Here is a 21,018-nt window from a genome sequence, read left to right as displayed (position 1 = left end):
AACTGTTAACAGATCAACCATCAGAGGACAGACCACACCAGACACAACTTTGCCCATTCCAGTGTTCCTGTTCAATCAAACAACCCAAGGTTCACTGCCTTGTCCCATAAGAAACATCATTAACACAATATGTAGATAAGCCTATAAGAGGCGAGGCTGTACTTGATCTGGTATTGGGAAATGAACCTGGTCGGGTGTCAGGTCTCTCAGTGGGAGAGCATTTTGCAGATAGTGATCACAATTCTATCTCCTTTACCGTAGCATTGGAGAGGGATAGGAATAGACAAACTGGGAAACCGTTTAATTGGAGTAAGGGGAGATATGAGGCTATCAGGCAGGAACTTGAAAGCATGAATTGGGAACAGATGTTCTCAGGGAAATGTACGGAACAGTGTGTCAGATGTTCAGAGGATATTTGCATGGAGTTCTGCATAGGTACGTTCCAATGAAACAGGGAAAGGATGGCAGGGTACAGGAACTGTGGTGTACAAAGGCTGTTGTAAATCTAGTCAAGAAGTAAAGAAAAGCTTATGGAAGGTTCAAAAAACTAGGTAATCATAGAGATCTAGACGATTATCAGGCTAGCAGGAAGGAGCTTAAGAATGAAATTAGAGAGCCAGAAGGGGCCAATTTCTAAAGTAAGGACATGTTCAGCACAGCTTTGTGGGCCGAAGGGCCTGTATTGAGCTGTTGGTTTTCTATGTTTCTATTAACTCTTTCAGCAGTTTCACAACTTCCAAAACTCACTAAGTCTATTCAGACATCCCCCACTCTGGATCAACCTCGACCTGGCGAGATCCTCTCCGGGTCACAGACCTCTCGTTCTCGATCATCGCTCATCCATGAGGCATCTTTTTACACATTTCTCTGGAAAAGTTTCAGATGTCACTTTCAGTTCACAGCCCATTATCAACGTCAAGTTTATTGTCATATCCACAAATACAATGAAAGAATTTCTTGTAGGCACAAAACATCAGCGAGGTAGGACTCACAAGAGAAACATATCTCAAGATCGTTTAAGGTCATTTCCAGTGCCCAAGTGGAAAGGTGAACAAAATAATTGTTTCTCTGGATACAATGCAGCACAAAAGTGTGAAGTATGATAAAGGCTGAGGGGGAAGGAGGACGAGCCAGTATTCAGCTCTCTACCCCGTGGGGTTTGCACTGAACTGACCACAGCTGTGGCCTGCAAGTATCGGCACTTGCCTCAGTGCTGAAGTAACTCTGTGACTGTGGCCTGTAGTCATCGGCTCCTGAACCGGCTTCGCTCGTCCCAGCATTGAACTGGTACCATGGCTGTGGCCTGTAGTCATCGGCTCCTGAACCGGCTTCGCTCGTCCCAGCATTGAACTGATACCGTGGCTGTGGCCTGCAGTCGTCAGCTCCTGAACCGGCTTCACTCGTCTCAGCATTGAACTGGTACCGTGGCTGTGGCCTGCTGCTCATCCCAGCATTGAACTGGTACCGTGGCTGTGGCCTGCAGTCGTTGGCTCCTGGACCGGCTTCGCTCGTCTCAGTGCTGAAACGGTTCTGTGACTGTGCACTCATTTTCGGGGACTCTGCCGTTAATATTCTGTCGGTTATTTGTTCATTTTTTAGTGTTTGCCTGATTTGTTCTTTTTGTGTGTCCTTGTTGTCCAGAGTTTTTTAATGGGTTCCGTTTTGTTTCTTTGTTTTGTGGCCACCTGCAAGAAGACGAATCTCAGGGTCATATACAGTTCACATACTTTGATAATAAATGTACTTTGAATATTGAGAATATGATAATTAAAAATGATAAATATCAATACATAAGATAACTTATATACATAGATTGATCGTATGTCCATAAAGTGACATTAGGTACAGGAGTGTCTGCACATAAGATACACAATTTCTACAGATGGCGAATATCTATCACACCAGTGGCATTTGTATCCTGGAATAATGAGATGCCAGTCCAGATTTTTATTTGGGAAAACGTCAACTTCTTTTCCCATAGTGTCGAACCGGCACTCAGGAGGGAGATTGAAAATCTGGCTGAATGGTGCAACACAACCTCTCACTCAACGACAGCACAATCAAAGAGCTGATGATTGACTACACGAGTTGGAAGCTGGGAGTCGTCATTAAGGGATCAGAGTTGGGGAGGGTCAGTAACTTTAAATTTCTTTGCGTTATCACATCAGAGGATCTGCCCTGGGACCAGTACGTAAGACCGAGCACTAAGAAGACACAATGGCATCTCTGCTTTCTTAGAAGTTTGTGCAGATTTGACACATCACCTATAAACTTTGACAAAATGCACAGTGGAGAGTCTCCAAGTGGCCAAGATGCCACCGTGTACGGCAACCATGTTGTGAGCTCTCTACCAACTTTACAGTGTACTGCTCATTTCCGCAATTTCCTTTGCATTTCTTGTTCAAGAAGCTGATAGTCACATCGGATATGATCGACTGACTCTTCTGAACATTGGGAAGATGGCATTTACCCACAAAGTGCCACCTTTTCTCCACTGGCAGCCCCTATTTACACGATCCATGTGAGGCTAATTTCTTACACCGCCGAGGGGAGGGAGAAGGGCCAGTGTCCTGGTGAGGTTGAGACGGCGTGATAATCGGCCGCCGCTCCCTGGCCTACTCCGGGCTAACACTCAGTCCCTGGACAATAAGTTGTCCCTACCTTAGAAATTAAAAATCTCCTCTGTACCTACTCCCCAGCATCTTAAACCTGTGTCTCTTGTGGCAACCATTTCAGCCCTGGGAAAAAGCCTCTGACTATCCACACGATCAATGCCTCTCATCATCTTGTACACCTCTATCAGGTCACCTCTCATCCTCCGTCGCTCCAAGGAGAAAAGGCCGAGTTCACTCAGCCTATTCTCATAAGGTATGCTCCCCAATCCAGGCAACATCCTTGTAAATCTCCTCTGCACCCTTTCTATCGTTTCCACATCCTCCTTGTAGTGAGGTGACCAGAACTGAGCACAGTACTCGGTGGGGTCAGACCAGGGTCCTATATAGCTGCAACATTACCTCTCGGCTCTCAATCTCAATCCCACAATTGATGAAAGCCAATGCACCGTATGCCTTCTTAACCACAGAGTCAACCTGCGTAGCAGCTTTGAGCGTCCTATGGACTCGGACCCCAAGATCCCTCTGATCCTCCACACTGCCAAGAGTCTTACCATTAATACTATATTCTGCCATCATATTTGACCTACCAAAATGAACCACCTATCTCTCTGCCACTTCTCAGACCAGTTTTGCATCCTATCGATGTCCTGTTGTACCCTCTGACAGCCCTCCACACTATCCACAACACCCCCAAGCAAATTTACTAACCCATCCCTCCACTTCCTCATCCAGGTCATTTATAAAAATCACGAGAGAAGGAGTCCCAGAACAGATCCCTGAGACACACCACTGGTCACCAACCTCCATGCAGAATATGACCCGTCTACAACCACTCTTTGCCTTTTGTGGGCAAGCCAGTTCTGGATCCACAAAGCAAGGTCCCCTTGGATCCCATGCCTCCTGACTTTTTCAATAAGCCTTGCATGGGGTACCTTACCAATGCCTTGCTGAAATCCATATACACTACATCTACTGCTCTACCTTCATCGATGTGTTTAGTCATATCCTCAAAAAATTCAACCAGGCTCGTAAGGCACGACCTGCCTTTGACAAAGCTATGCCTACTATTCCAAATCATATTATGCCTCTCCAAATATTCATAAATCCTGCCTCTCAGGATCTTTTCCATCAACTTACCAACCACTGAAGTAAGACTCACTGGTCTATGATTTCCTGGGCTATCTCTACTCCCTTTCTTGAAAAAGGGAACAACATCTGCAACCCTTCAATCCTCCGGAACCATTCTCATCCCCATTGATGATGCAAAGATCATTTCCAGAGGCTCAGCAATCTCCTCCCTCGCCTCCCACAGAAGCCTGGGGTACATCTCATCCGATCCCGGTGACTTATCCAACTTGATGCTTTCCAAAAGCTCCAGCACATCCTCTTTCTTAATATCTACATGCTCAAGCTTTTCAGTCCACCGTAAGTCATCCCTACAATCGCCAATATCCTTTTCCCTAGTGAATACTGAAGCAAAGTACTCATTAAGTACTTCTACTACCTCCTCCAGTTCCATACACACTTTTCTACTGTCACACTTGATTGGTCCTCTTCTCTCACGTCTTATCCTCTTGCTCTTCACATACTTGTAGAATATTGAATTCACTAAGGAGAAGGATATTGAATTGTGTAAGGTAAAGGACACAAGAAGGGTAGTTATGGAAAGTATGACGATTAAGGATGAGGAAGTACTGGCGCTTTTAAGGAATATAAAAGTGGATAGGTCTTCGGGTCCGGACAAGATATTCCCTAAGACCTTGAGGGAAGTTAGTGTGAAAATAGCAGGGGCTCTGACAGAAATATTTCAAATGTCATTAGAAACGGGGATGGTGCTGGAGAATTGGCGTATTGCTCATGTGGTTCCATTGTTTAAAAAGGGTTCTAAGAGTAAACTTAGCAATTATCGGCCTCTGAGTTTGACGTCAGTGGTGGGTAAATTGATGGAAAGTATTCTTAAAGATGGTATATATAATTATCTGGATAGTCTGATTAGGAACAACCAACATGGATTTGTGCATGGAAGGTCATGTTTGACAAATCTTATTGAATTTTTTGATGAGGTTACTAAGTAGGTTGACGAGGGTAAAGTGGTGGATGTTGTCTATATGGACTTCAGTAAAGCCTTTGACAAGGTTGCTCATGGAAGGTTAGTTAGGAAGGTTCAATCGTTAGGCATTAATATGGAAGTAGTAAAATGGATTCAGCAGTGGCTGGATGGGAGACGCCAGAGAGTGGTGGTGGATAACTGTGTCAGATTGGAGGAGGGTGTGTAGTGGTGTGCCTCAGGGATCTGTACTGGGTCCAATGTTGTTTGTTATATATATATTAATGATCTGGATGATGGGGTGGTAAATTGGATGAGTAAGTATGCAGATGATACTAAGATAGGTGGAGTTGTGGATAATGAAGTAGGTTTTCAAAGCTTGCAGAGAGATTTAGGCCAGTTAGAAGAGTGGGCTGAAAGATGGCAGAAAGAGTTTAATGCTGAAAAATGTGAGGTGCTACATTTTGGTAGGACTAATCAAAATAGGACATACATGGTAAATGGTAGGGTGTTGAAGAATGCAGTAGAACAGAGGGATCTAGGAATAATGGTGCATAGTTCTCTGAAGGTGGAATCTCATGTGGATAGGGTGGCGAAGAAAGCTTTTGGTTTGCTGGCCTTTATAAATCAGAGCATTGAGTATAGGAGTTGGGATGTAATGTTGAAATTGTATAAGGCACTGGTAAGACCAAATTTGGAGTATTGTGTACAGTTCTGGTCACCGAATTATAGGAAAGATGTCAATAAAATTGAGAGAGTACAGAGAAGGTTACTAAAATGTTGCCTGGGTTTCATCTCCTAAGTTACAGAGAAAGGTTGAACAAGTTGGGTCTTTATTCTTTGGAGCATAGAAGGTTGAGGGGGGACTTGATAGAGGTATTTAAAATTATGAGGGGGATTGATAGAGTTGACGTGGATAGGCTTTTTCCATTGAGAGTGGGGGAGAAGATTCAAACAAGAGGACATGAGTTGAGAGTTAGGGGGCAAAAGTTTAAGGGTAACACGAGGGGGAACTTCTTTACTCAGAGAGTGGTAGCTGTGTGGAACGAGCTTCCAGCAGAAGTGGTTGAGGCAGGTTCGATGTTGTTGTTTAAGGTTAAATTGGATAGATATATGGACAGGAAAGGAATGGAGGGTTATGGGCTGAGTGCAGGTCGATGGGACTAGGTGAGAGTAAGAGTTCGGCACGGACTAGAAGGGCTGAGATGGCCTGTTTCAGTGCTGTAATTGTTATATGGTTATATAATGCCTTGGGGGTTTCCTTAATCCTGCTCACCAAGGCCTTCTCATGGCTCCTTCGGCCTCTCCTAATTTCATTCTTAAACTCCTTGCTAGCCTTATAATCTTCTAGATCTCTATCATTACCTAGTTTTTTGAACCTTTTGTAAGCTTTTCTTTTCTTCTTGACTAGATTTACAACAGCCTTTGTACTCCACAGTTCCTATAGCCTACCATCCTTTCCCTGTCTCATTGGAATGTACCTATTCAGAACTCCATGTAAATATCCTCTGAACATCTGACACATTGTTCCGTACATTTCCCTGAGAACATCTGTTCCCAATTTATGCTTCCACAGTCCTGCCTGATAGCCTCATATTTCCCCTAACTCCAATTAAACGCTTTTCTAGCTTGTCTGTTCCTATCCCTCTCCAATGCGATGGCAAAGGAGATAGAATTGTGATCACTATCTGCAAAATGCTCTCCCACTGAGAGACCTGACACCTAACCAGGTTCATTTCCCAATACCACGTCAAATACAGCCTCTCCTCTTGTAGGCTTATGTACATATTGTGTCAATGATGTTTAATGATGTTTGTTATGGGAGAACGCAGTGACCCTTGGAGCTGTTTGATTGAACAGGAACACTGGAATGGGCAAAGTTGTGTGTGGTGTGGTCTGACCTCTGATGTACTTAGTTTGGTTGATCTGTTAACAGTTGCATTGGTGGTTCAGTGGTAGAATTCTCGCCTGCCACGCGGGAGACCTGGGTTCGATTCCCAGCCAATGCAGTTCAATGCTTAGGGTGTGGTAGTGTAATGTGCATCTCTTTAGTGTTCAGTGTGCATCTCTTAACTTTGTAGAATGACTTTACCGCTTTTACGGGTTAGGGTGAGTGAGAGCGGGCATGCTATAAGCACTGTGTCTGTAGGTGAATTGTAGGGGTCCAGTGCGGGTGGTAGCAAACTGAAGATGATGTCCTTATCCAGCCTCTCAAAGCATTTGCTTATTATTCAGGTGAGTGGAACAGGATGCCAGTCGTTCAGAAATGTTACCTTGGGCTTTTTAGGTACAGGGACAATGGTGGATGTTTTGAAGGAGGAGGGCCCTCTGCTCGGGGAGAGGGAGAGATTAAAAATGTCTGCAAACACACCGGGCAGTTGTGCCACCCACTCTCTGAGTACCCGCCCTGGGACGCCGTCCAGTCCCGCAGCCCTGCGGCTGTCCACTCGTTGGAAACACTTGCACACTGCAGCCTCAGAGACGACGGGGATGCAGGTCGCATTGGCGGCTCTCCTCGGGGGCTCAGTGTTGGCGACATTGAACCTAGCGTAAAAAAGATTTCGCTCCTCTGGGAGAGAGGCAGCGATATTGGCAGCACCACTGTGTTTAGCTTTGAAGTCTGCGATGGTGTGCGGACCTTGCCATAAGCTGTATGTGTTGTTGGTGGAGAGTTGTGTCTGGATCTTGTCCCTGTATTGTCGTTTTGCTGCCTTGATGACTTTGCGCAGACCGTAACTGCATTTCTTGAGTTCCTGGTGGTTACCAGCAACACAGGCTCTGTCTCCTGCAGTAAATGCTGCTCACACGGAACAGTTGATCCAGGATTTCTGGTTTGGATAGACCCTGACCGATATTTGTGGGACAATATCCTCAATGCACTTCCAGATGAAGTTCATGACTCCTTCCGTGAACTGAGAGACATCTTCATCATGAAAGACATTTTGGCTGATGTGATCAAAGCAGCCCTGTAGCATGGAGACTGGATGGTCGGACCAACAGTGGATGGTTTTAACTACGTTTCAGCTTATGCCTGTACACGGGCAGAAGCAGGATGGGGGAGTGATCAGACTTCCCGAGCGGTGGACGGGGGAAGCTTTGTAAGCATTGTGGAAGGGAGAGTAGCAGTGTGTGAGTATGCTACCCTGCCGTGCTCCCCTGGGTGTGTTGACAAAACTTCAGAGAGACTTTAGTCAGCGACGTTCGATTGAAGTCTCCGGCAACGATGAAAGCAGCCTCCGGGTGTACATCTCCAGGGTGTCGATGGTCTTGTACAATTCCTTGGGACCAGGTGAGTATCAGCCTGCTGTAGAATATACAGCTGTGATAATAACAGCCGTGAACTCCCTAGGCAGCCAGGAAGGTCTACACAGCAGCACGAGACACTCCAGATCTGGGGAACAAAAGGATTTGCGGGCATGCACGTTCCGGGGGTCGCACCACTCACTATCGACCGTGAAGCACACCCCACCTCCTTTACTCTTCCCAGAGAGATTTGTCGACCTGTCCACCCGACAGGGAGAACCCAGAAGGCTCGATAGCGTGGTCCAGTATCTCCTCCATCAGCCAGGTCTCCACAAAGCACAAAACGTTACATTCCTTTGTTTCCCGCTGGCAGGAGATTCTGGCTCTCCGTTCGTGCAAATTATCGTCCAGGGACTGAGCATATTCCCGGAGTAGGCCAGGGAGCGGCGGCCGATTATCACGCCGTCTCAACCTCACCAGGGCATGGACCCTTCTCCCTCCCTTCGGCAGTGTAAGAAATTAGCCTCATATCAATTGTGTAAATAGGGATTTCCAGTGGAGAAAGGGTGGCATTTGTGGGTAAATTCCATCTTCCCGATGCTCAGAAGAATCAGTTGATCATGTCTGATGTGACTATCAGCTTCTTGAACAAGAAATCCAAAGGAAATTGCGGAAATGAGCAGAACACTGAAAAGTTGGTAGAGAGCTCACAACATGGCTGCCGTACATGGCACCATCTTGGCCACTTGCAGACTCTCCACTGTGCTTTTTGTCAAAGTTTTTTGGTGACATGTCAAATTTGCACAAACTTCTAAGAAAGCAGAGATGCCATTGTGCCTTCTTAGTGCTCAGTCTTACGAACTGGTCCCAGGGCAGATCCTCTGATGTGATAACGCAAAGAAATTTAAAGTTACTGACTCTCCCCGACTCTGATCTCTTAATGACGACTCCCAGCTTCCATCTCGTGTAGTCAATCATCAGCTCTTTGACTTTGCTGACGTTGAGCGAGAGGTTGTTGTTGTGGCACCAGAGTGCTTAAGGAAGTAGCCCAAGAAATAGTGGATGCATTAGTGATAATTTTTCAAAACTCTTTAGATTCTGGATTAGGTCCTGAGGATTGGAGGGTGGCTAATGTAACCCCACTTTTTAAAAAAGGAGGGAGAGAGAAACCGGGGAATTATAGACAGGTTAGCCTAACGTCGGTGGTGGGGAAACTGCTGGAGTCAGTTATCAAAGATGTGATAACAGCACATTTGGAAAGCGGTGAAATCATCGGACAAAGTCAGCATGGATTTGTGAAAGGAAAATCATGTCTGACGAATCTCATAGAATTTTTTGAGGATGTAACCAGTAGAGTGGATAGGGGAGAACCAATGGATTTGGTATATTTGGATTTTCAAAAGGCTTTTGACAAGGTCCCACACAGGAGATTAGTGTGCAAACTTAAAGCACACGGTATTGGGGGTAAGGTATTGATGTGGATAGAGAATTGGTTGGCAGACAGGAAGCAAAGAGTGGGAATAAACGAGACCTTTTCAGAATGGCAGGCGGTGACTAGTGGGGTACCGCAAGGCGCAGTGCTGGGATCCCAGTTGTTTACAATTTATATTAATGACTTGGATGAGGGAATTAAATGCAGCATCTCCAAGTTTGCGGATGACACAAAGCTGGGTGGCAGTGTTAGCTGTCAGGAGGATGCTAAGAGGATGCAGGGTGACTTGGATAGGTTAGGTGAGTGGGCAAATTTATGGCAGATGCAACTTAATGTGGATAAATGTGAAGTTATCCACTTTGGTGGCAAAAATAGGAAAACAGATTATTATCTGAATGGTGGCCGATTAGGAAAAGGGGAGGTGCAACGAGACCTGGGTGTCATTATACACCAGTCATTGAAAGTGGGCATGCAGGTACAGCAGGCGGTGAAAAAGGCGAATGGTATGCTGGCATTTATAGCAAGAGGATTCGAGTACAGGAGCAGGGAGGTACTACTGCAGTTGTACAAGGCCTTGGTGAGACCACACCCGGAGTATTGTGTGCAGTTTTGGTCCCCTAATCTGAGGAAAGACATTCTTGCCATAGAGTGAGTACAAAGAAGGTTCACCAGATTGATTCCTGGGATGGCAGGACTTTCATATGAAGAAAGACTGGATCGATTAAGCTTATACTCGCTGGAATTTAGAAGATTGAAGGGGGATCTTATTGAAATGTATAAAATTCTAAAGGGATTGGATGGGCTAGATGCAGGAAGATTGTTCCCGATGTTGGGGAAGTCCAGAACGAGGGGTCACAGTTTCAGGATAAAGGGGAAGCCTTTTAGGACCGAGATGAGGAAAAACTTCTTCACACAGAGAGTGGTGAATCTGTGGAATTCTCTGCCACAGGAAACAGTTGAAGCCAGATCATTGGATATATTTAAGAGGGAGTTAGATAAGGCCCTTGTGGCTAAAGGGATCAGGGGGTATGGAGGGAAGGCAGGTACAGGGTTCTGAGTTGGATGATCAGCCACGATCATACTGAATGGCGGTGCAGGCTCGAAGGGCCGAATGGCCTACTCCTGCACCTATTGTCTATGTTTCTATTCAGCCAGATTTTCAATCTCCCTCCTGAGTGCCGATTTGTCACTGTGGGAAAAGGAGTCGACTTTCTGCCAAGTAAAAATCTGGACTGGCATCTCATTATTCCAGGATACAGATGCCACTGGTGTGATAGATATTTGCCAACTGTAGAAATTGTGTATCTTATGTGCAGACACTCCTGTACCTAGTGTCACTTTATGGACATACGATCAATCTATGTATATAAGTTAGCTTATGTATGGATATTTATTATTTTTAATTATCATATTCTCAATATTCAAAGTACATTTATTATCAAAGTATCTGAACTGTATACGACCCTGAGATTCGTCTTCTTGCAGGTGGCCACAAAACAAAGAAACAAAACGGAACCCAGTAAAAAACTCCAGACAACAAGGACACACAAAAAGAACAAATCAGGCAAACACTAAAAAATGAACAAATAACCGACAGAATATTAACGGCAGAGTCCCCGAAAATGAGTGCACAGTCACAGAACCGTTTCAGCACTGAGACAAGCGAAGCCGGTCCAGGAGCCGATGACTACAGGCCACAGCCACGGTACCAGTTCAATGCTGGGACGAGCGAAGCCGGTTCAGGAGCCGATGACTGCAGGCCACAGCCACGGTACCAGTTGTGACGAGAATACACATAAAATTAAGATGTTTGCTGGCCTGGGTTAGCATCAGTGACATCAGCAAGTGGTCTGCCACCTGCCCTCAGGGGAAGGAGAGATAAGGAACAATGGAGCAGCGTCTGGAGATGTGTAATGAAGGGACGGGAGAGAGAGCTGTCTGGAGTGGCTCCCCCTTTGAACCCTGAACTGTTTGAAGTGGTGGACAGGCGATGCCCCAGCAGTGGGATAAAAAGGGACAGGTTCGCTAAGGCAGGACACACACGCCACCCGAGGTAACGAGATCCTGGAAGCGGTACGCCTCTCACGAGTTGGTGGGAAGTATCAGACAACGGCCAGGGTGGAAAGGTACGATCAGCGGGAACCCGGTGTGTGTCCGCCCTTGCCTGGGTGCCGGATTCACTGCAGAGGATCGACCGCATCTGGAGGAGGGGTCACAGTCGGTGACCTCAGGTGACATCACCAAGGACCCGCCCAAAAGCTGCTTGTGAGCCATCTCGCCGGTCTGTGAGTGAAGCCGTGTCTGAATGATCAGTTGTTCATGTTCTCTCTCTCTCTCCCCCCACGTTGTCCATCGCCATGGCAACGATTACTGCGAACTGAAGTACTAAACTGGACTGAACTTTGAGTCACTTTGAAATTTGGTCATTTACCCCTAGACAACGATAGAGCTTGATTGATGCTGTTATCTTAATTCTGTGCACATGTGTGTTTATCATTGCTGAACTGTTGCATTTATTATCCTTTCGATTACTGTGTTGCTTGTTTCTTTAATAAAACTTTCTTAGTTCTAGTACTCCAGACTCCAACTGAGTGATCCATTTCTGCTGGTTTGGCAACCCAGTTACGGGGTACGTAACACAGTTCAATGCTGGGACGAGCAAAGCCGGTTCAGGAGCCGATGACTGCAGGCCACAGCCATGGTACCAGTTCAATGCTGGGATGAGCGAAGCCTGTCCAGGAGCCGATGACTGCAGGCCACAGCCACGGTACCAGTTGAATGCTGAGACGAGTGAAGCCGGTTCAGGAGCCGATGACTGCAGGCCACAGTCACAGAGTTACTTCAGCACTGAGGCAAGTGCCGATACTTGCAGGCCACAGCTGTGGTCAGTTCAGTGCAAACCCCACGGGGTAGTGAGCTGAATACTGGCTCGTCCTCCTTCCCCCTCAGCCTTTATCATATTTCGCATTTTTGTGCTGCATTGTATCCAGAGAAACAATTATTTTGTTCACCTTTCCACTTGTATACTGGAAATGACCTTAAACGATCTTGAACTTGTAATTGATGTGAAATATATATGTTTCCCTTGTGAATCATACCTCGCTGATGTTATGTGCCTACAAGAAAATCTTTCATTGTACTTGTGGATATGACAATAAACTTGATGTTGATAATGGGCTGAATACGCAGCAAAACGGAGTATCTGACACAAAACTAAACTGAAAACTAACTGCGTCACCAGGGGTCTCCCATTTATATACGTGTTGAGAACAGGTCATCATGTGACCTCACTGGCAGGAAAATTACATCATGTGACCTCCGCAAGACCATTACATCGTCCTCATAAGACAGTCACAAGATATCCATGAAGTATGTAACATAACATTTTAGTTTAATGTGTATTGTCTATTTGTCGTGTAGTAATTGCGTTAGTCACTGGTTTGTATAGCTCTGAATTTGTAATAAAGATATTTTGTAAATAAAAAAAGCCTTTATCATATTTTAGTTTTTGTGCATCAGATCCTGAGTAACAATTATTTTGTTCACAAAACTACTTGTATACTCGAAACAACAGGAATTCTGCAGATGCTGGAAATTCAAGCAACATACATCAAAGTTGCTGGTGAATGCAGCAGGCCAGGCAGCATCTATAGGAAGAGGCGCAGTCGACGTTTCAGGCCGAGACCCTTCGTCAGGACTAACTGAAGGAAGAGTGAGTAAGGGATTTGAAAGTTGGAGGGGGAGGGGGAGATCCAAAATGATAGGCGAAGACAGGAGGGGGAGGGATGGAGCCAAGAGCTGGACAGGTGATAGGCAAAAGGGATTTGAGAGGATCATGGGACAGGAGGCCCAGGGAGAAAGAAAAGCGGGGGGGGGGAGGTAAAAACCCAGAGGATGGGCAAGGAGTATAGTGAGAGGGACAGAGGGAGAAAAAGGAGAGAGAGAAAGAATGTGTGTATAATATATGATCCTCTCATATCCCCCCCGCCAATCACCCGTCCAGCTCCCGGCCCCATCCCTCCCCCTCCCGTCCCCCCCCACCACCCTGGATCTTCCCTCCCCCTCCCACCCCCAAACCCCCCACTAGCTCCCCCCCCAGTCAGTCCCGACAAAGGGCCTCGGCCCGAAACGTCGACTGTACCTCCCCCCAGAGATGCCGCCCGGCCCGCTGCGCCCACCAGAACCCCGATGCGTGTTGCCCGAACCTCCAGCATCCGCAGAACTCCCCGTGTTTGCATAGCCAAGCATGCTCATTTGTCAATTTCTAGGAACTTTCAAACTATTCTAGTGGTGTCTAATATTATGGCTTGTCAGCCTTTGTGTGTAGTTTTTCACTGATTCTATTGTATTTCTTTGCTCTGTAAATGCCTGTCAGAACATGAATCTCAGAGTAGTATATAGTTTGGAAATAAATTTACTTAAAACCTTGAACTTTCAGAAAAGGATTAGAATTAAACATATCACCTAATTTTATTCACAAATCAAAGATGTAACTAAGTCAAACTTCCTCATAAAAATAATTAACCCACACAAAACGTCTCCTGCATAAAATGTGTTTATACACCTTTTAGTTCAAACTATTTCAAAGAACTAAACTGGCCATGAATTGTTGAGATCAGTTACAACATGTTTTAGGGCATTAATAATGTACATTACCCTAGGTTCAAGTAACTGAGAAAAGTTCTTAAATTCAGTTTTATTTATTGTTTCCAATTTATTCCTGACTTTTGTTACCTTAACCTCACTTTGCTTCGTAATATGGATTAGATAAGATTATGCAGAAACAGTGATATAGATTGACTTAAGCTAATTCCAGGAATAATGAAATATCTCAGCAGGCTTCTCTTTGGCTGCAAGTTATTTTTTGGAATGGTTCTAGTGTATGCATTGTAATGATCCCAAATGATAAGATCAGAAATAATTTGTTTCGCCCTTCCAGAGGGAATCCTTGTTTATTTTAACCCTTCTCCCACCAAAGGACCCATCTATCATCTGATAATTCCTGTGATTTTGTTCCCATCACACTTCCAAGAAGCCATTCCTCCCATTAAATACAGCTTAAAAAGGAATGACTTCTAGTATCTGTCCAGAATACTTTCTTTATTAATTGGTACCTCAGTGCCTCAACTTGAAAAGTGCTCTCTCTTCATGCTTAAAATACCTTTATATATTAAATTACCCTCACACAGTTGCCTTTTATTCATCAGTCTTCAGGGTTGAGTAGTCCACTAATTTTGTGGATTGTTTGTATCCCTGTATATGGCCAGCTGAATGAAGGTTAAGGAGCATGTTTAAATTAGGATGGAAATTCTCCTAAATACTTACCCTGATTTCTACATTGGCTCTAATAAGCTAAATTATTTAGAAAGATAATGCATGGCATTTACAGTGGCCACTGATGATCAAACTTGGATATTATGAACTACATCCATTTACAACTGTAGATGAAGAAAACATAAAGTGAAAGATGCCTTAATGTTGTAAAACATTATGAGAGATAGTTTAAACGCAAACAACAGGAATTCTGCAGATGCTGGAAATTCAAGCAATACACATCAAAGTTGCTGGTGAACGCAGCAGGCCAGGCAGCATCCACAGGAAGAGGCGCAGTCGACGCCCCAGGCCGAGACCCCTCGCCAGGACCAACTGAAGGAAGAGCGAGCAAGGGACCCGAAAGCCGGAGGGGGAGGGGGAGACGCAAAATGACAGGAGAAGACAGGAGGGGGAGGGATGGAGCCGAGAGCTGGACAGGTGACAGGCAGAAGGGGATACGAGAGGATCATGGGACAGGAGGTCCGGGAAGAAAGACGGGGGGGGGGTGACCCAGAGGATGGGCAAGAGGTATATTCAGAGGGACAGAGGGAGAAAAAGGAGAGTGAGAGAAAGAATGTGTGCATTAAAAAGAGTAACAGATGGGGTACGAGGGGGAGGTGGGGCCTAGCGGAAGTTAGAGAAGTCAATGTTCATGCCATCAGGTTGGAGGCTACCCAGACGGAATATAAGGTGTTGTTCCTCCAACCTGAGTGTGGCTTCATCTTTACAGTAGAGGAGGCCGTGGATAGACATGTCAGAATGGGAATGGGATGTGGAATTAAAATGTGTGGCCACTGGGAGATCCTGCTTTCTCTGGCGGACAGAGCGTAGATGTTCAGCAAAGCGGTCTCCCAGTCTGCGTCGGGTCTCACCAATATATAAAAGGCCACATCGGGAGCACCGGACGCAGTATATCACCCCAGTCGACTCACAGGTGAAGTGATGCCTCACCTGGAAGGACTGTTTGGGGCCCTGAATGGTGGTAAGGGAGGAAGTGTAAGGGCATGTGTAGCACTTGTTCCGCTTACACGGATAAGTGCCAGGAGGGAGATCAGTGGGGAGGGATGGGGGGGACGAATGGACAAGGGAGTTGTGTAGGGAGCGATCCCTGCGGAATGCAGAGAGAGGCGGGGAGGGAAAGATATGCTTAGTGGTGGGATCCCGTTGGAGGTGGCGGAAGTTACGGAGAATAATATGTTGGACCCGGAGGCTGGTGGGGTGGTAGGTGAGGACCAGGGGAACCCTATTCCTAGTGGGTTGGTGGGAGGATGGAGTGAGAGCAGATGTACGTGAAATGGGGGAGATGCGTTTAAGAGCAGAGTTGATAGTGGAGGAAGGGAAGCCCCTTTCTTTAAAAAATGAAGACATCTCCCTCGTCCTAGAATGAAAAGCCTCATCCTGAGAGCAGATGCGGCGGAGACGGAGGAATTGCGAGAAGGGGATGGCGTTTTTGCAAGAGACAGGGTGAGAAGAGGAATAGTCCAGATAGTTGTGAGAGTCAGTAGGCTTATAGTAGACATCAGTGGATAAGCTGTCTCCAGAGACAGAGACAGAAAGATCTAGAAAGGGGAGGGAGGTGTCAGAAATGGACCAGGTAAACTTGAGGGCAGGGTGAAAGTTGGAGGCAAAGTTAATAAAGTCAACGAGTTCTGCATGCGTGCAGGAAGCAGCGCCAATGCAGTCGTCGATGTAGCGAAGGAAAAGTGGGGGACAGATACCAGAATAGGCACGGAACATAGATTGTTCCACAAACCCAACAAAAAGGCAGGCATAGCTAGGACCCATACGGGTGCCCATAGCTACACCTTTAGTTTGGAGGAAATGGGAGGAGCAAAAGGAGAAATTATTAAGAGTCAGGACTAATTCTGCTAGACGGAGCAGAGTGGTGGTAGAGGGGAACTGATTAGGTCTGGGATCCAAAAAGAAGCGTAGAGCTTTGAGACCTTCCTGATGGGGGATGGAAGTATATAGGGACTGGACATCCATGGTGAAAATAAAGCGGTGGGGGCCAGGGAACTTAAAATCATCGAAAAGTTTAAGAGCGTGAGAAGTGTCACGAACATAGGTCGGAAGGGATTGAACAAGGGGTGATAAAACAGTGTCGAGGTATGCAGAAACGAGTTCGGTGGGGCAGGAGCAAGCTGAGACAATAGGTCGGCCAGGACAGGCAGGTTTGTGGATCTTGGGTAGGAGGTAGAAACGGGAAGTGCGAGGTGTGGGAACTATAAGGTTGGTAGCAGTGGATGGGAGATCCCCTGAGCGGATAAAGTCGTTGATAGTGTGGGGGACAATGGCCTGGTGCTCCTTAGTGGGGTCACGATCGAGGGGTAAATAAGAGGAGGTATCCGCGAGTTGTCGCTGTGCCTCGGCAAGGTAGAGGTCAGTACGCCAGACTACAACAGCACCCCCCTTATCAGCGGGTTTAATAATAATGTTAGGATTAGTGCGGAGGGAGTGGAGAGCAGAGCGTTCCGAAGGAGTGAGGTTGGAATGGGGACAAAGTGCGGTGAAGTCGAGACGGTTGATGTCCCGTCGGCAGTTGGCAATAAAGAGATCCAGAGCAGGCAGAAGACCAGAGCGGGGTGTCCATGAAGAAGAGGAGGGATGAAGACGGGAGAAGGGGTCATCGGTGGGGGTGGAAGAGTCCTTGCCGAAGAAGTAGGCTCAGAGACGGAGACGGCGGAAGAAAAGTTCCGCATCGTGGCGAACACAGAACTCGCTGAGGTGTGGGCGAAGGGGGACAAACGTGAGGCCCTTACTGAGAACAGAGCGTTCTGCCTCCGACAGTTGAAGGTCGGAGGGGATGGTAAAGACCCGGAACGGATGAGAGCTGGGATCAGAGTGGGGAGGGGGGAGGCTGGGGGTGTCAGTGGAGAGGGGAGGGTTGGGGTGAGAGGAAGATGGAGCCTCTGAGGGCCCAGGAGCTGACGGTGGGATCTGAGGAAGACGGGGCTGCGGAGTGGTGGTGGGGGAAGGGGAGACGGGAGTCACAACAGCAGCACATAAAGACCCGGCCTGGAGTTCAAGGCTGGAGTCGCAGTTGGTGGTTGCGCAATCACTGTGACGGTCTCCATGGTCGTTGTTGGAGTCCGGGTTTTGAATATGTCCTGAGGTGTTGGAGCCGCCGAGACCAACGGCAGGGGCCGCAACCGAAAGTTCATGCCTGCTAGCGTCGGGGCCGGCAGGCTCTGCAGTCCGTAGATGTAAGATCTTGCGATCTTTGCCTAACATGACAAAGTCAAAGAAACGGCGATTGCAGGCGTGGATCCGACGGAGGATGAAATAGCGGGTAGGACCATTACAGACGGCGAAGAAAGTGTCCCGAAGGTGTGGAAGGGTCTGGGATAGGGACACCAAGTACCTCCTCATGGCGGAGAGCATACTGTATACTGGAAATTACTTTAAACGAACTTGAACTTGTAATTGATGCGAAATATATATGTTTCTCTTGTGAATCCTACCTCGCTGATGTTTTGTGCCTGCAAGAAATTCTTTCATTGTATTTGTGGATATGACAATAAACTTGATGTTAATAATGGGCTGTGAACTGAAAGTGACGACTGAAACTTTTCCAGAGAAATGTGTAAAAGGATGCCTCATGGATGAGCGACGATCGAGAGCGACAGGTCTGTGACTCGGAGAGGATCTCGCCAGGTCGAGGTTGATCCAGAGTGGGGGATGTCTGAACAGACCTCGTGAGTTTTCAAAGATGTAAAACTGCTGAAAGAGTTGTGGAACCAATGAGTTAATAGAACCATTGACACATAGAAAACCTACAGGTCAATACAGACCCTTCAGCCCACAATGCTGTGCTGATCATGTACTTACTTTAGAAATTACCTAGGGTTACCCATAGCCCTCTATTTTTCTAAGCTCCATGTACCTATCCAGGAGTCTCTTAAAAGACCCTATCGTATCCACCTCCACCACCGTCACTGGCAGCCCATTCCACGCACTCACCACTCGTTGCGTAAAAATCTTACCCCTGACATCTCCTCTGTACCTGCTTCCAAGCACCTTAAAACTGAGTCCTCTCATGTTAGCCATTTCAGCCACTGACTATCCACACGATCAATGCCTCTCATCATCTTATACACCTCTATCAGGTCACCTTTCACCCTCTGTCGCTCCAAGGAGAAAAGGCCGATTTCACTCAACCTATTCTCATAAGGCATGCTCCTCAATCCAGGCAACATCCTTGTAAATCTCCTCTGCACCCTTTCTATAGTTTCCACATCCTTCCTGCAGTGAGGTGACCAGAATTGAGCACAGTACTCCAAGTGGGGTCTGACCAGGGTCCTATATAGCTGTAACATTACCTCTCAGCTCTTAAACTCAATCCCATGATTGATGAAGGCCATGCACTGTATTCCTTCTTAACCACAGAGTCAACCTGCGCAGCAGTTTTGAGTGTCCTATGGATTCTGACCCCAAGATCCCTCTGATCCTCCACATTGCCAAAAGTCTTACCATTAATATTACTATTAACATTAATAAAGTCTTACCATTATGCCATCATATTTGACCTACAAAAATGAACCACCTCACACTTATCTCGGTCGAACTCCATCTGCCACTTCACAGCCCAGTTTTGTATCCTATCGATGCCTGGTGTAACCTCTGACAGCCCTCCACACTATCCACAACACCTCCAACCTTTATGTCATCAACAAATTTACTAACCCATCCCTCCACTTCCTCTACCAGGTCACTTATAAAAATGACAAAGGGCGGGGATCCCAGAACAGATCCCTGAGCCACACCACTGGTCACTGACCTCCATGCAGAATATGACCTGTCTACAAGCACTCTTTGCCTTCTGTGTGCAAGCCAATTCTGGATCCACAAAGCAATGTCCCCTTGTATCCCATACCTCCTTACTTTCTCAATAACCTTTGCACAGGGTACCTTGTCAAATGCCTTGCTGAAATCCATATACACTACATCTACTGCTCTACCTTCACCAACGGGTTTAGGCAATCCTCAAAAAATTCAATCAAGCTCGTAAGGCACGACCTGCCTTTGACAAAGCCATGCTGACTATTCCTAATCATATTATACCTCTCCAAATGTTCATAAATCCTGCCTCTCAGGATCTTTCCCATCAACTTACCAAATTACTCACCGTTCTCTAATCTCCTGGGCTATCTCTACTCCCTTTCTTGAATAAGGGAACAACATCCGCAACCCTCCAATCCTTCAGAACCTCTCCCGTCCCCATTGATGACACAAAGATCATTGCCAGAGACTCAACAATCTCCCTCCTTGCCTCCCACAGTCATCTGGTCCCAGTGACTTATCTAACTTGATGCTTTCCAAAAGCTCCAGCACATCCTCTTTCTTAATGTCTATATACTAAAGCTTTTCTGTCCACTGTAAGTCATCCTTACAATCGCTAAGGTCCTTTTCTGTAGTGAATACAGGAGTAAAGTATTCATTAATTACCTCTGCTATCTCCTCCGGTTCCATACACACTTTTCCACTGTCACACTTGATTGGTCCTATTCTCTCACGTCTTATCTTCTTGCTCTTCACATATTTGTAGAATGCCTTGGGGTTTTCCTTAATCCTGTCCGCCAGGGCCTTTTTGTGGCCCCTTCTGGCTCTCTGAATTAATCTCCTTCCTGCTAGCCTTACAGTCGATGTTTCAGGCCGAGACCCTTCGTCAGGACTCCTGGAGATGCTGCCTGGCCTGCTGCGTTCACCAGCAGCTTTGATGTGTGTTGCTTGAATTTCCAGCATCTGCAGTATTCCTGTTGTTAGCCTTATAATCTCCTAGATCTCTGTCATTACCTAGTTTTCTCGAACTTTTTGGAGGCTTTTCTTTTCCTCTTGACTAGATTTACAACTAACTTTGTACACCACTGTTCCTGTACCCTACCATCCTTTCCCCGTCTCATTGGAACGTACCTATGAAGCACCCCACACAAATATCCCCTGAACATTTGCCACATTTCTTCTGTACATTTCCCTGAGAACATCTGTTTCCATTTTAAGCTTCCAAGTTCCTGCCCGATGGTTTCATACTTCCCCTTATTCCAATTAAAGGTATTGCTAACTTGTCTGCTCCTATCCCTCTCCAATACTATGGTAACAGAGATAGAATTGTGATTACTAACTGCAAAATGCTCTCCCACTGAGAGACCTGACACCTGACCAGGTTCATTTCCCAATACCAGATCAAGGACAGCCTCCCCTCTTGTAGGCTTATTTACATATTGTGTCAATGATGTTTAATGACGTTTGTTATGGGACAAGGTGGTGAACCTTGGAGTTTTTTGAAGGAACAGGAACACTGGAATGGGCAAAGTTGTGTCTGGTGTGGTCTGTCCTCTGATGTACTTAATTTAGTTGATCTGTTAACAGTT

At 46.3% G+C, this 21,018-nt stretch overlaps 1 non-coding gene across 1 annotated transcript; it reads left to right on the top strand.

Annotated features, from left to right (window-relative positions):
- The first annotated feature begins 6,600 nt into the window (after positions 1–6,600).
- trnag-gcc (transfer RNA glycine (anticodon GCC)) lies at positions 6,601–6,671 on the top strand. Its single transcript has one exon. It is a non-coding gene; the product is annotated as a tRNA-Gly (tRNA).
- The last annotated feature ends 14,347 nt before the right edge of the window (positions 6,672–21,018 follow it).

Source organism: Mobula hypostoma, chromosome 28 (assembly GCF_963921235.1).
Source record: "Mobula hypostoma chromosome 28, sMobHyp1.1, whole genome shotgun sequence".
NCBI classification, from domain to species: Eukaryota; Metazoa; Chordata; class Chondrichthyes; order Myliobatiformes; family Myliobatidae; genus Mobula; species Mobula hypostoma.
This window is presented reverse-complemented; position numbering and strand designations above follow the sequence as displayed.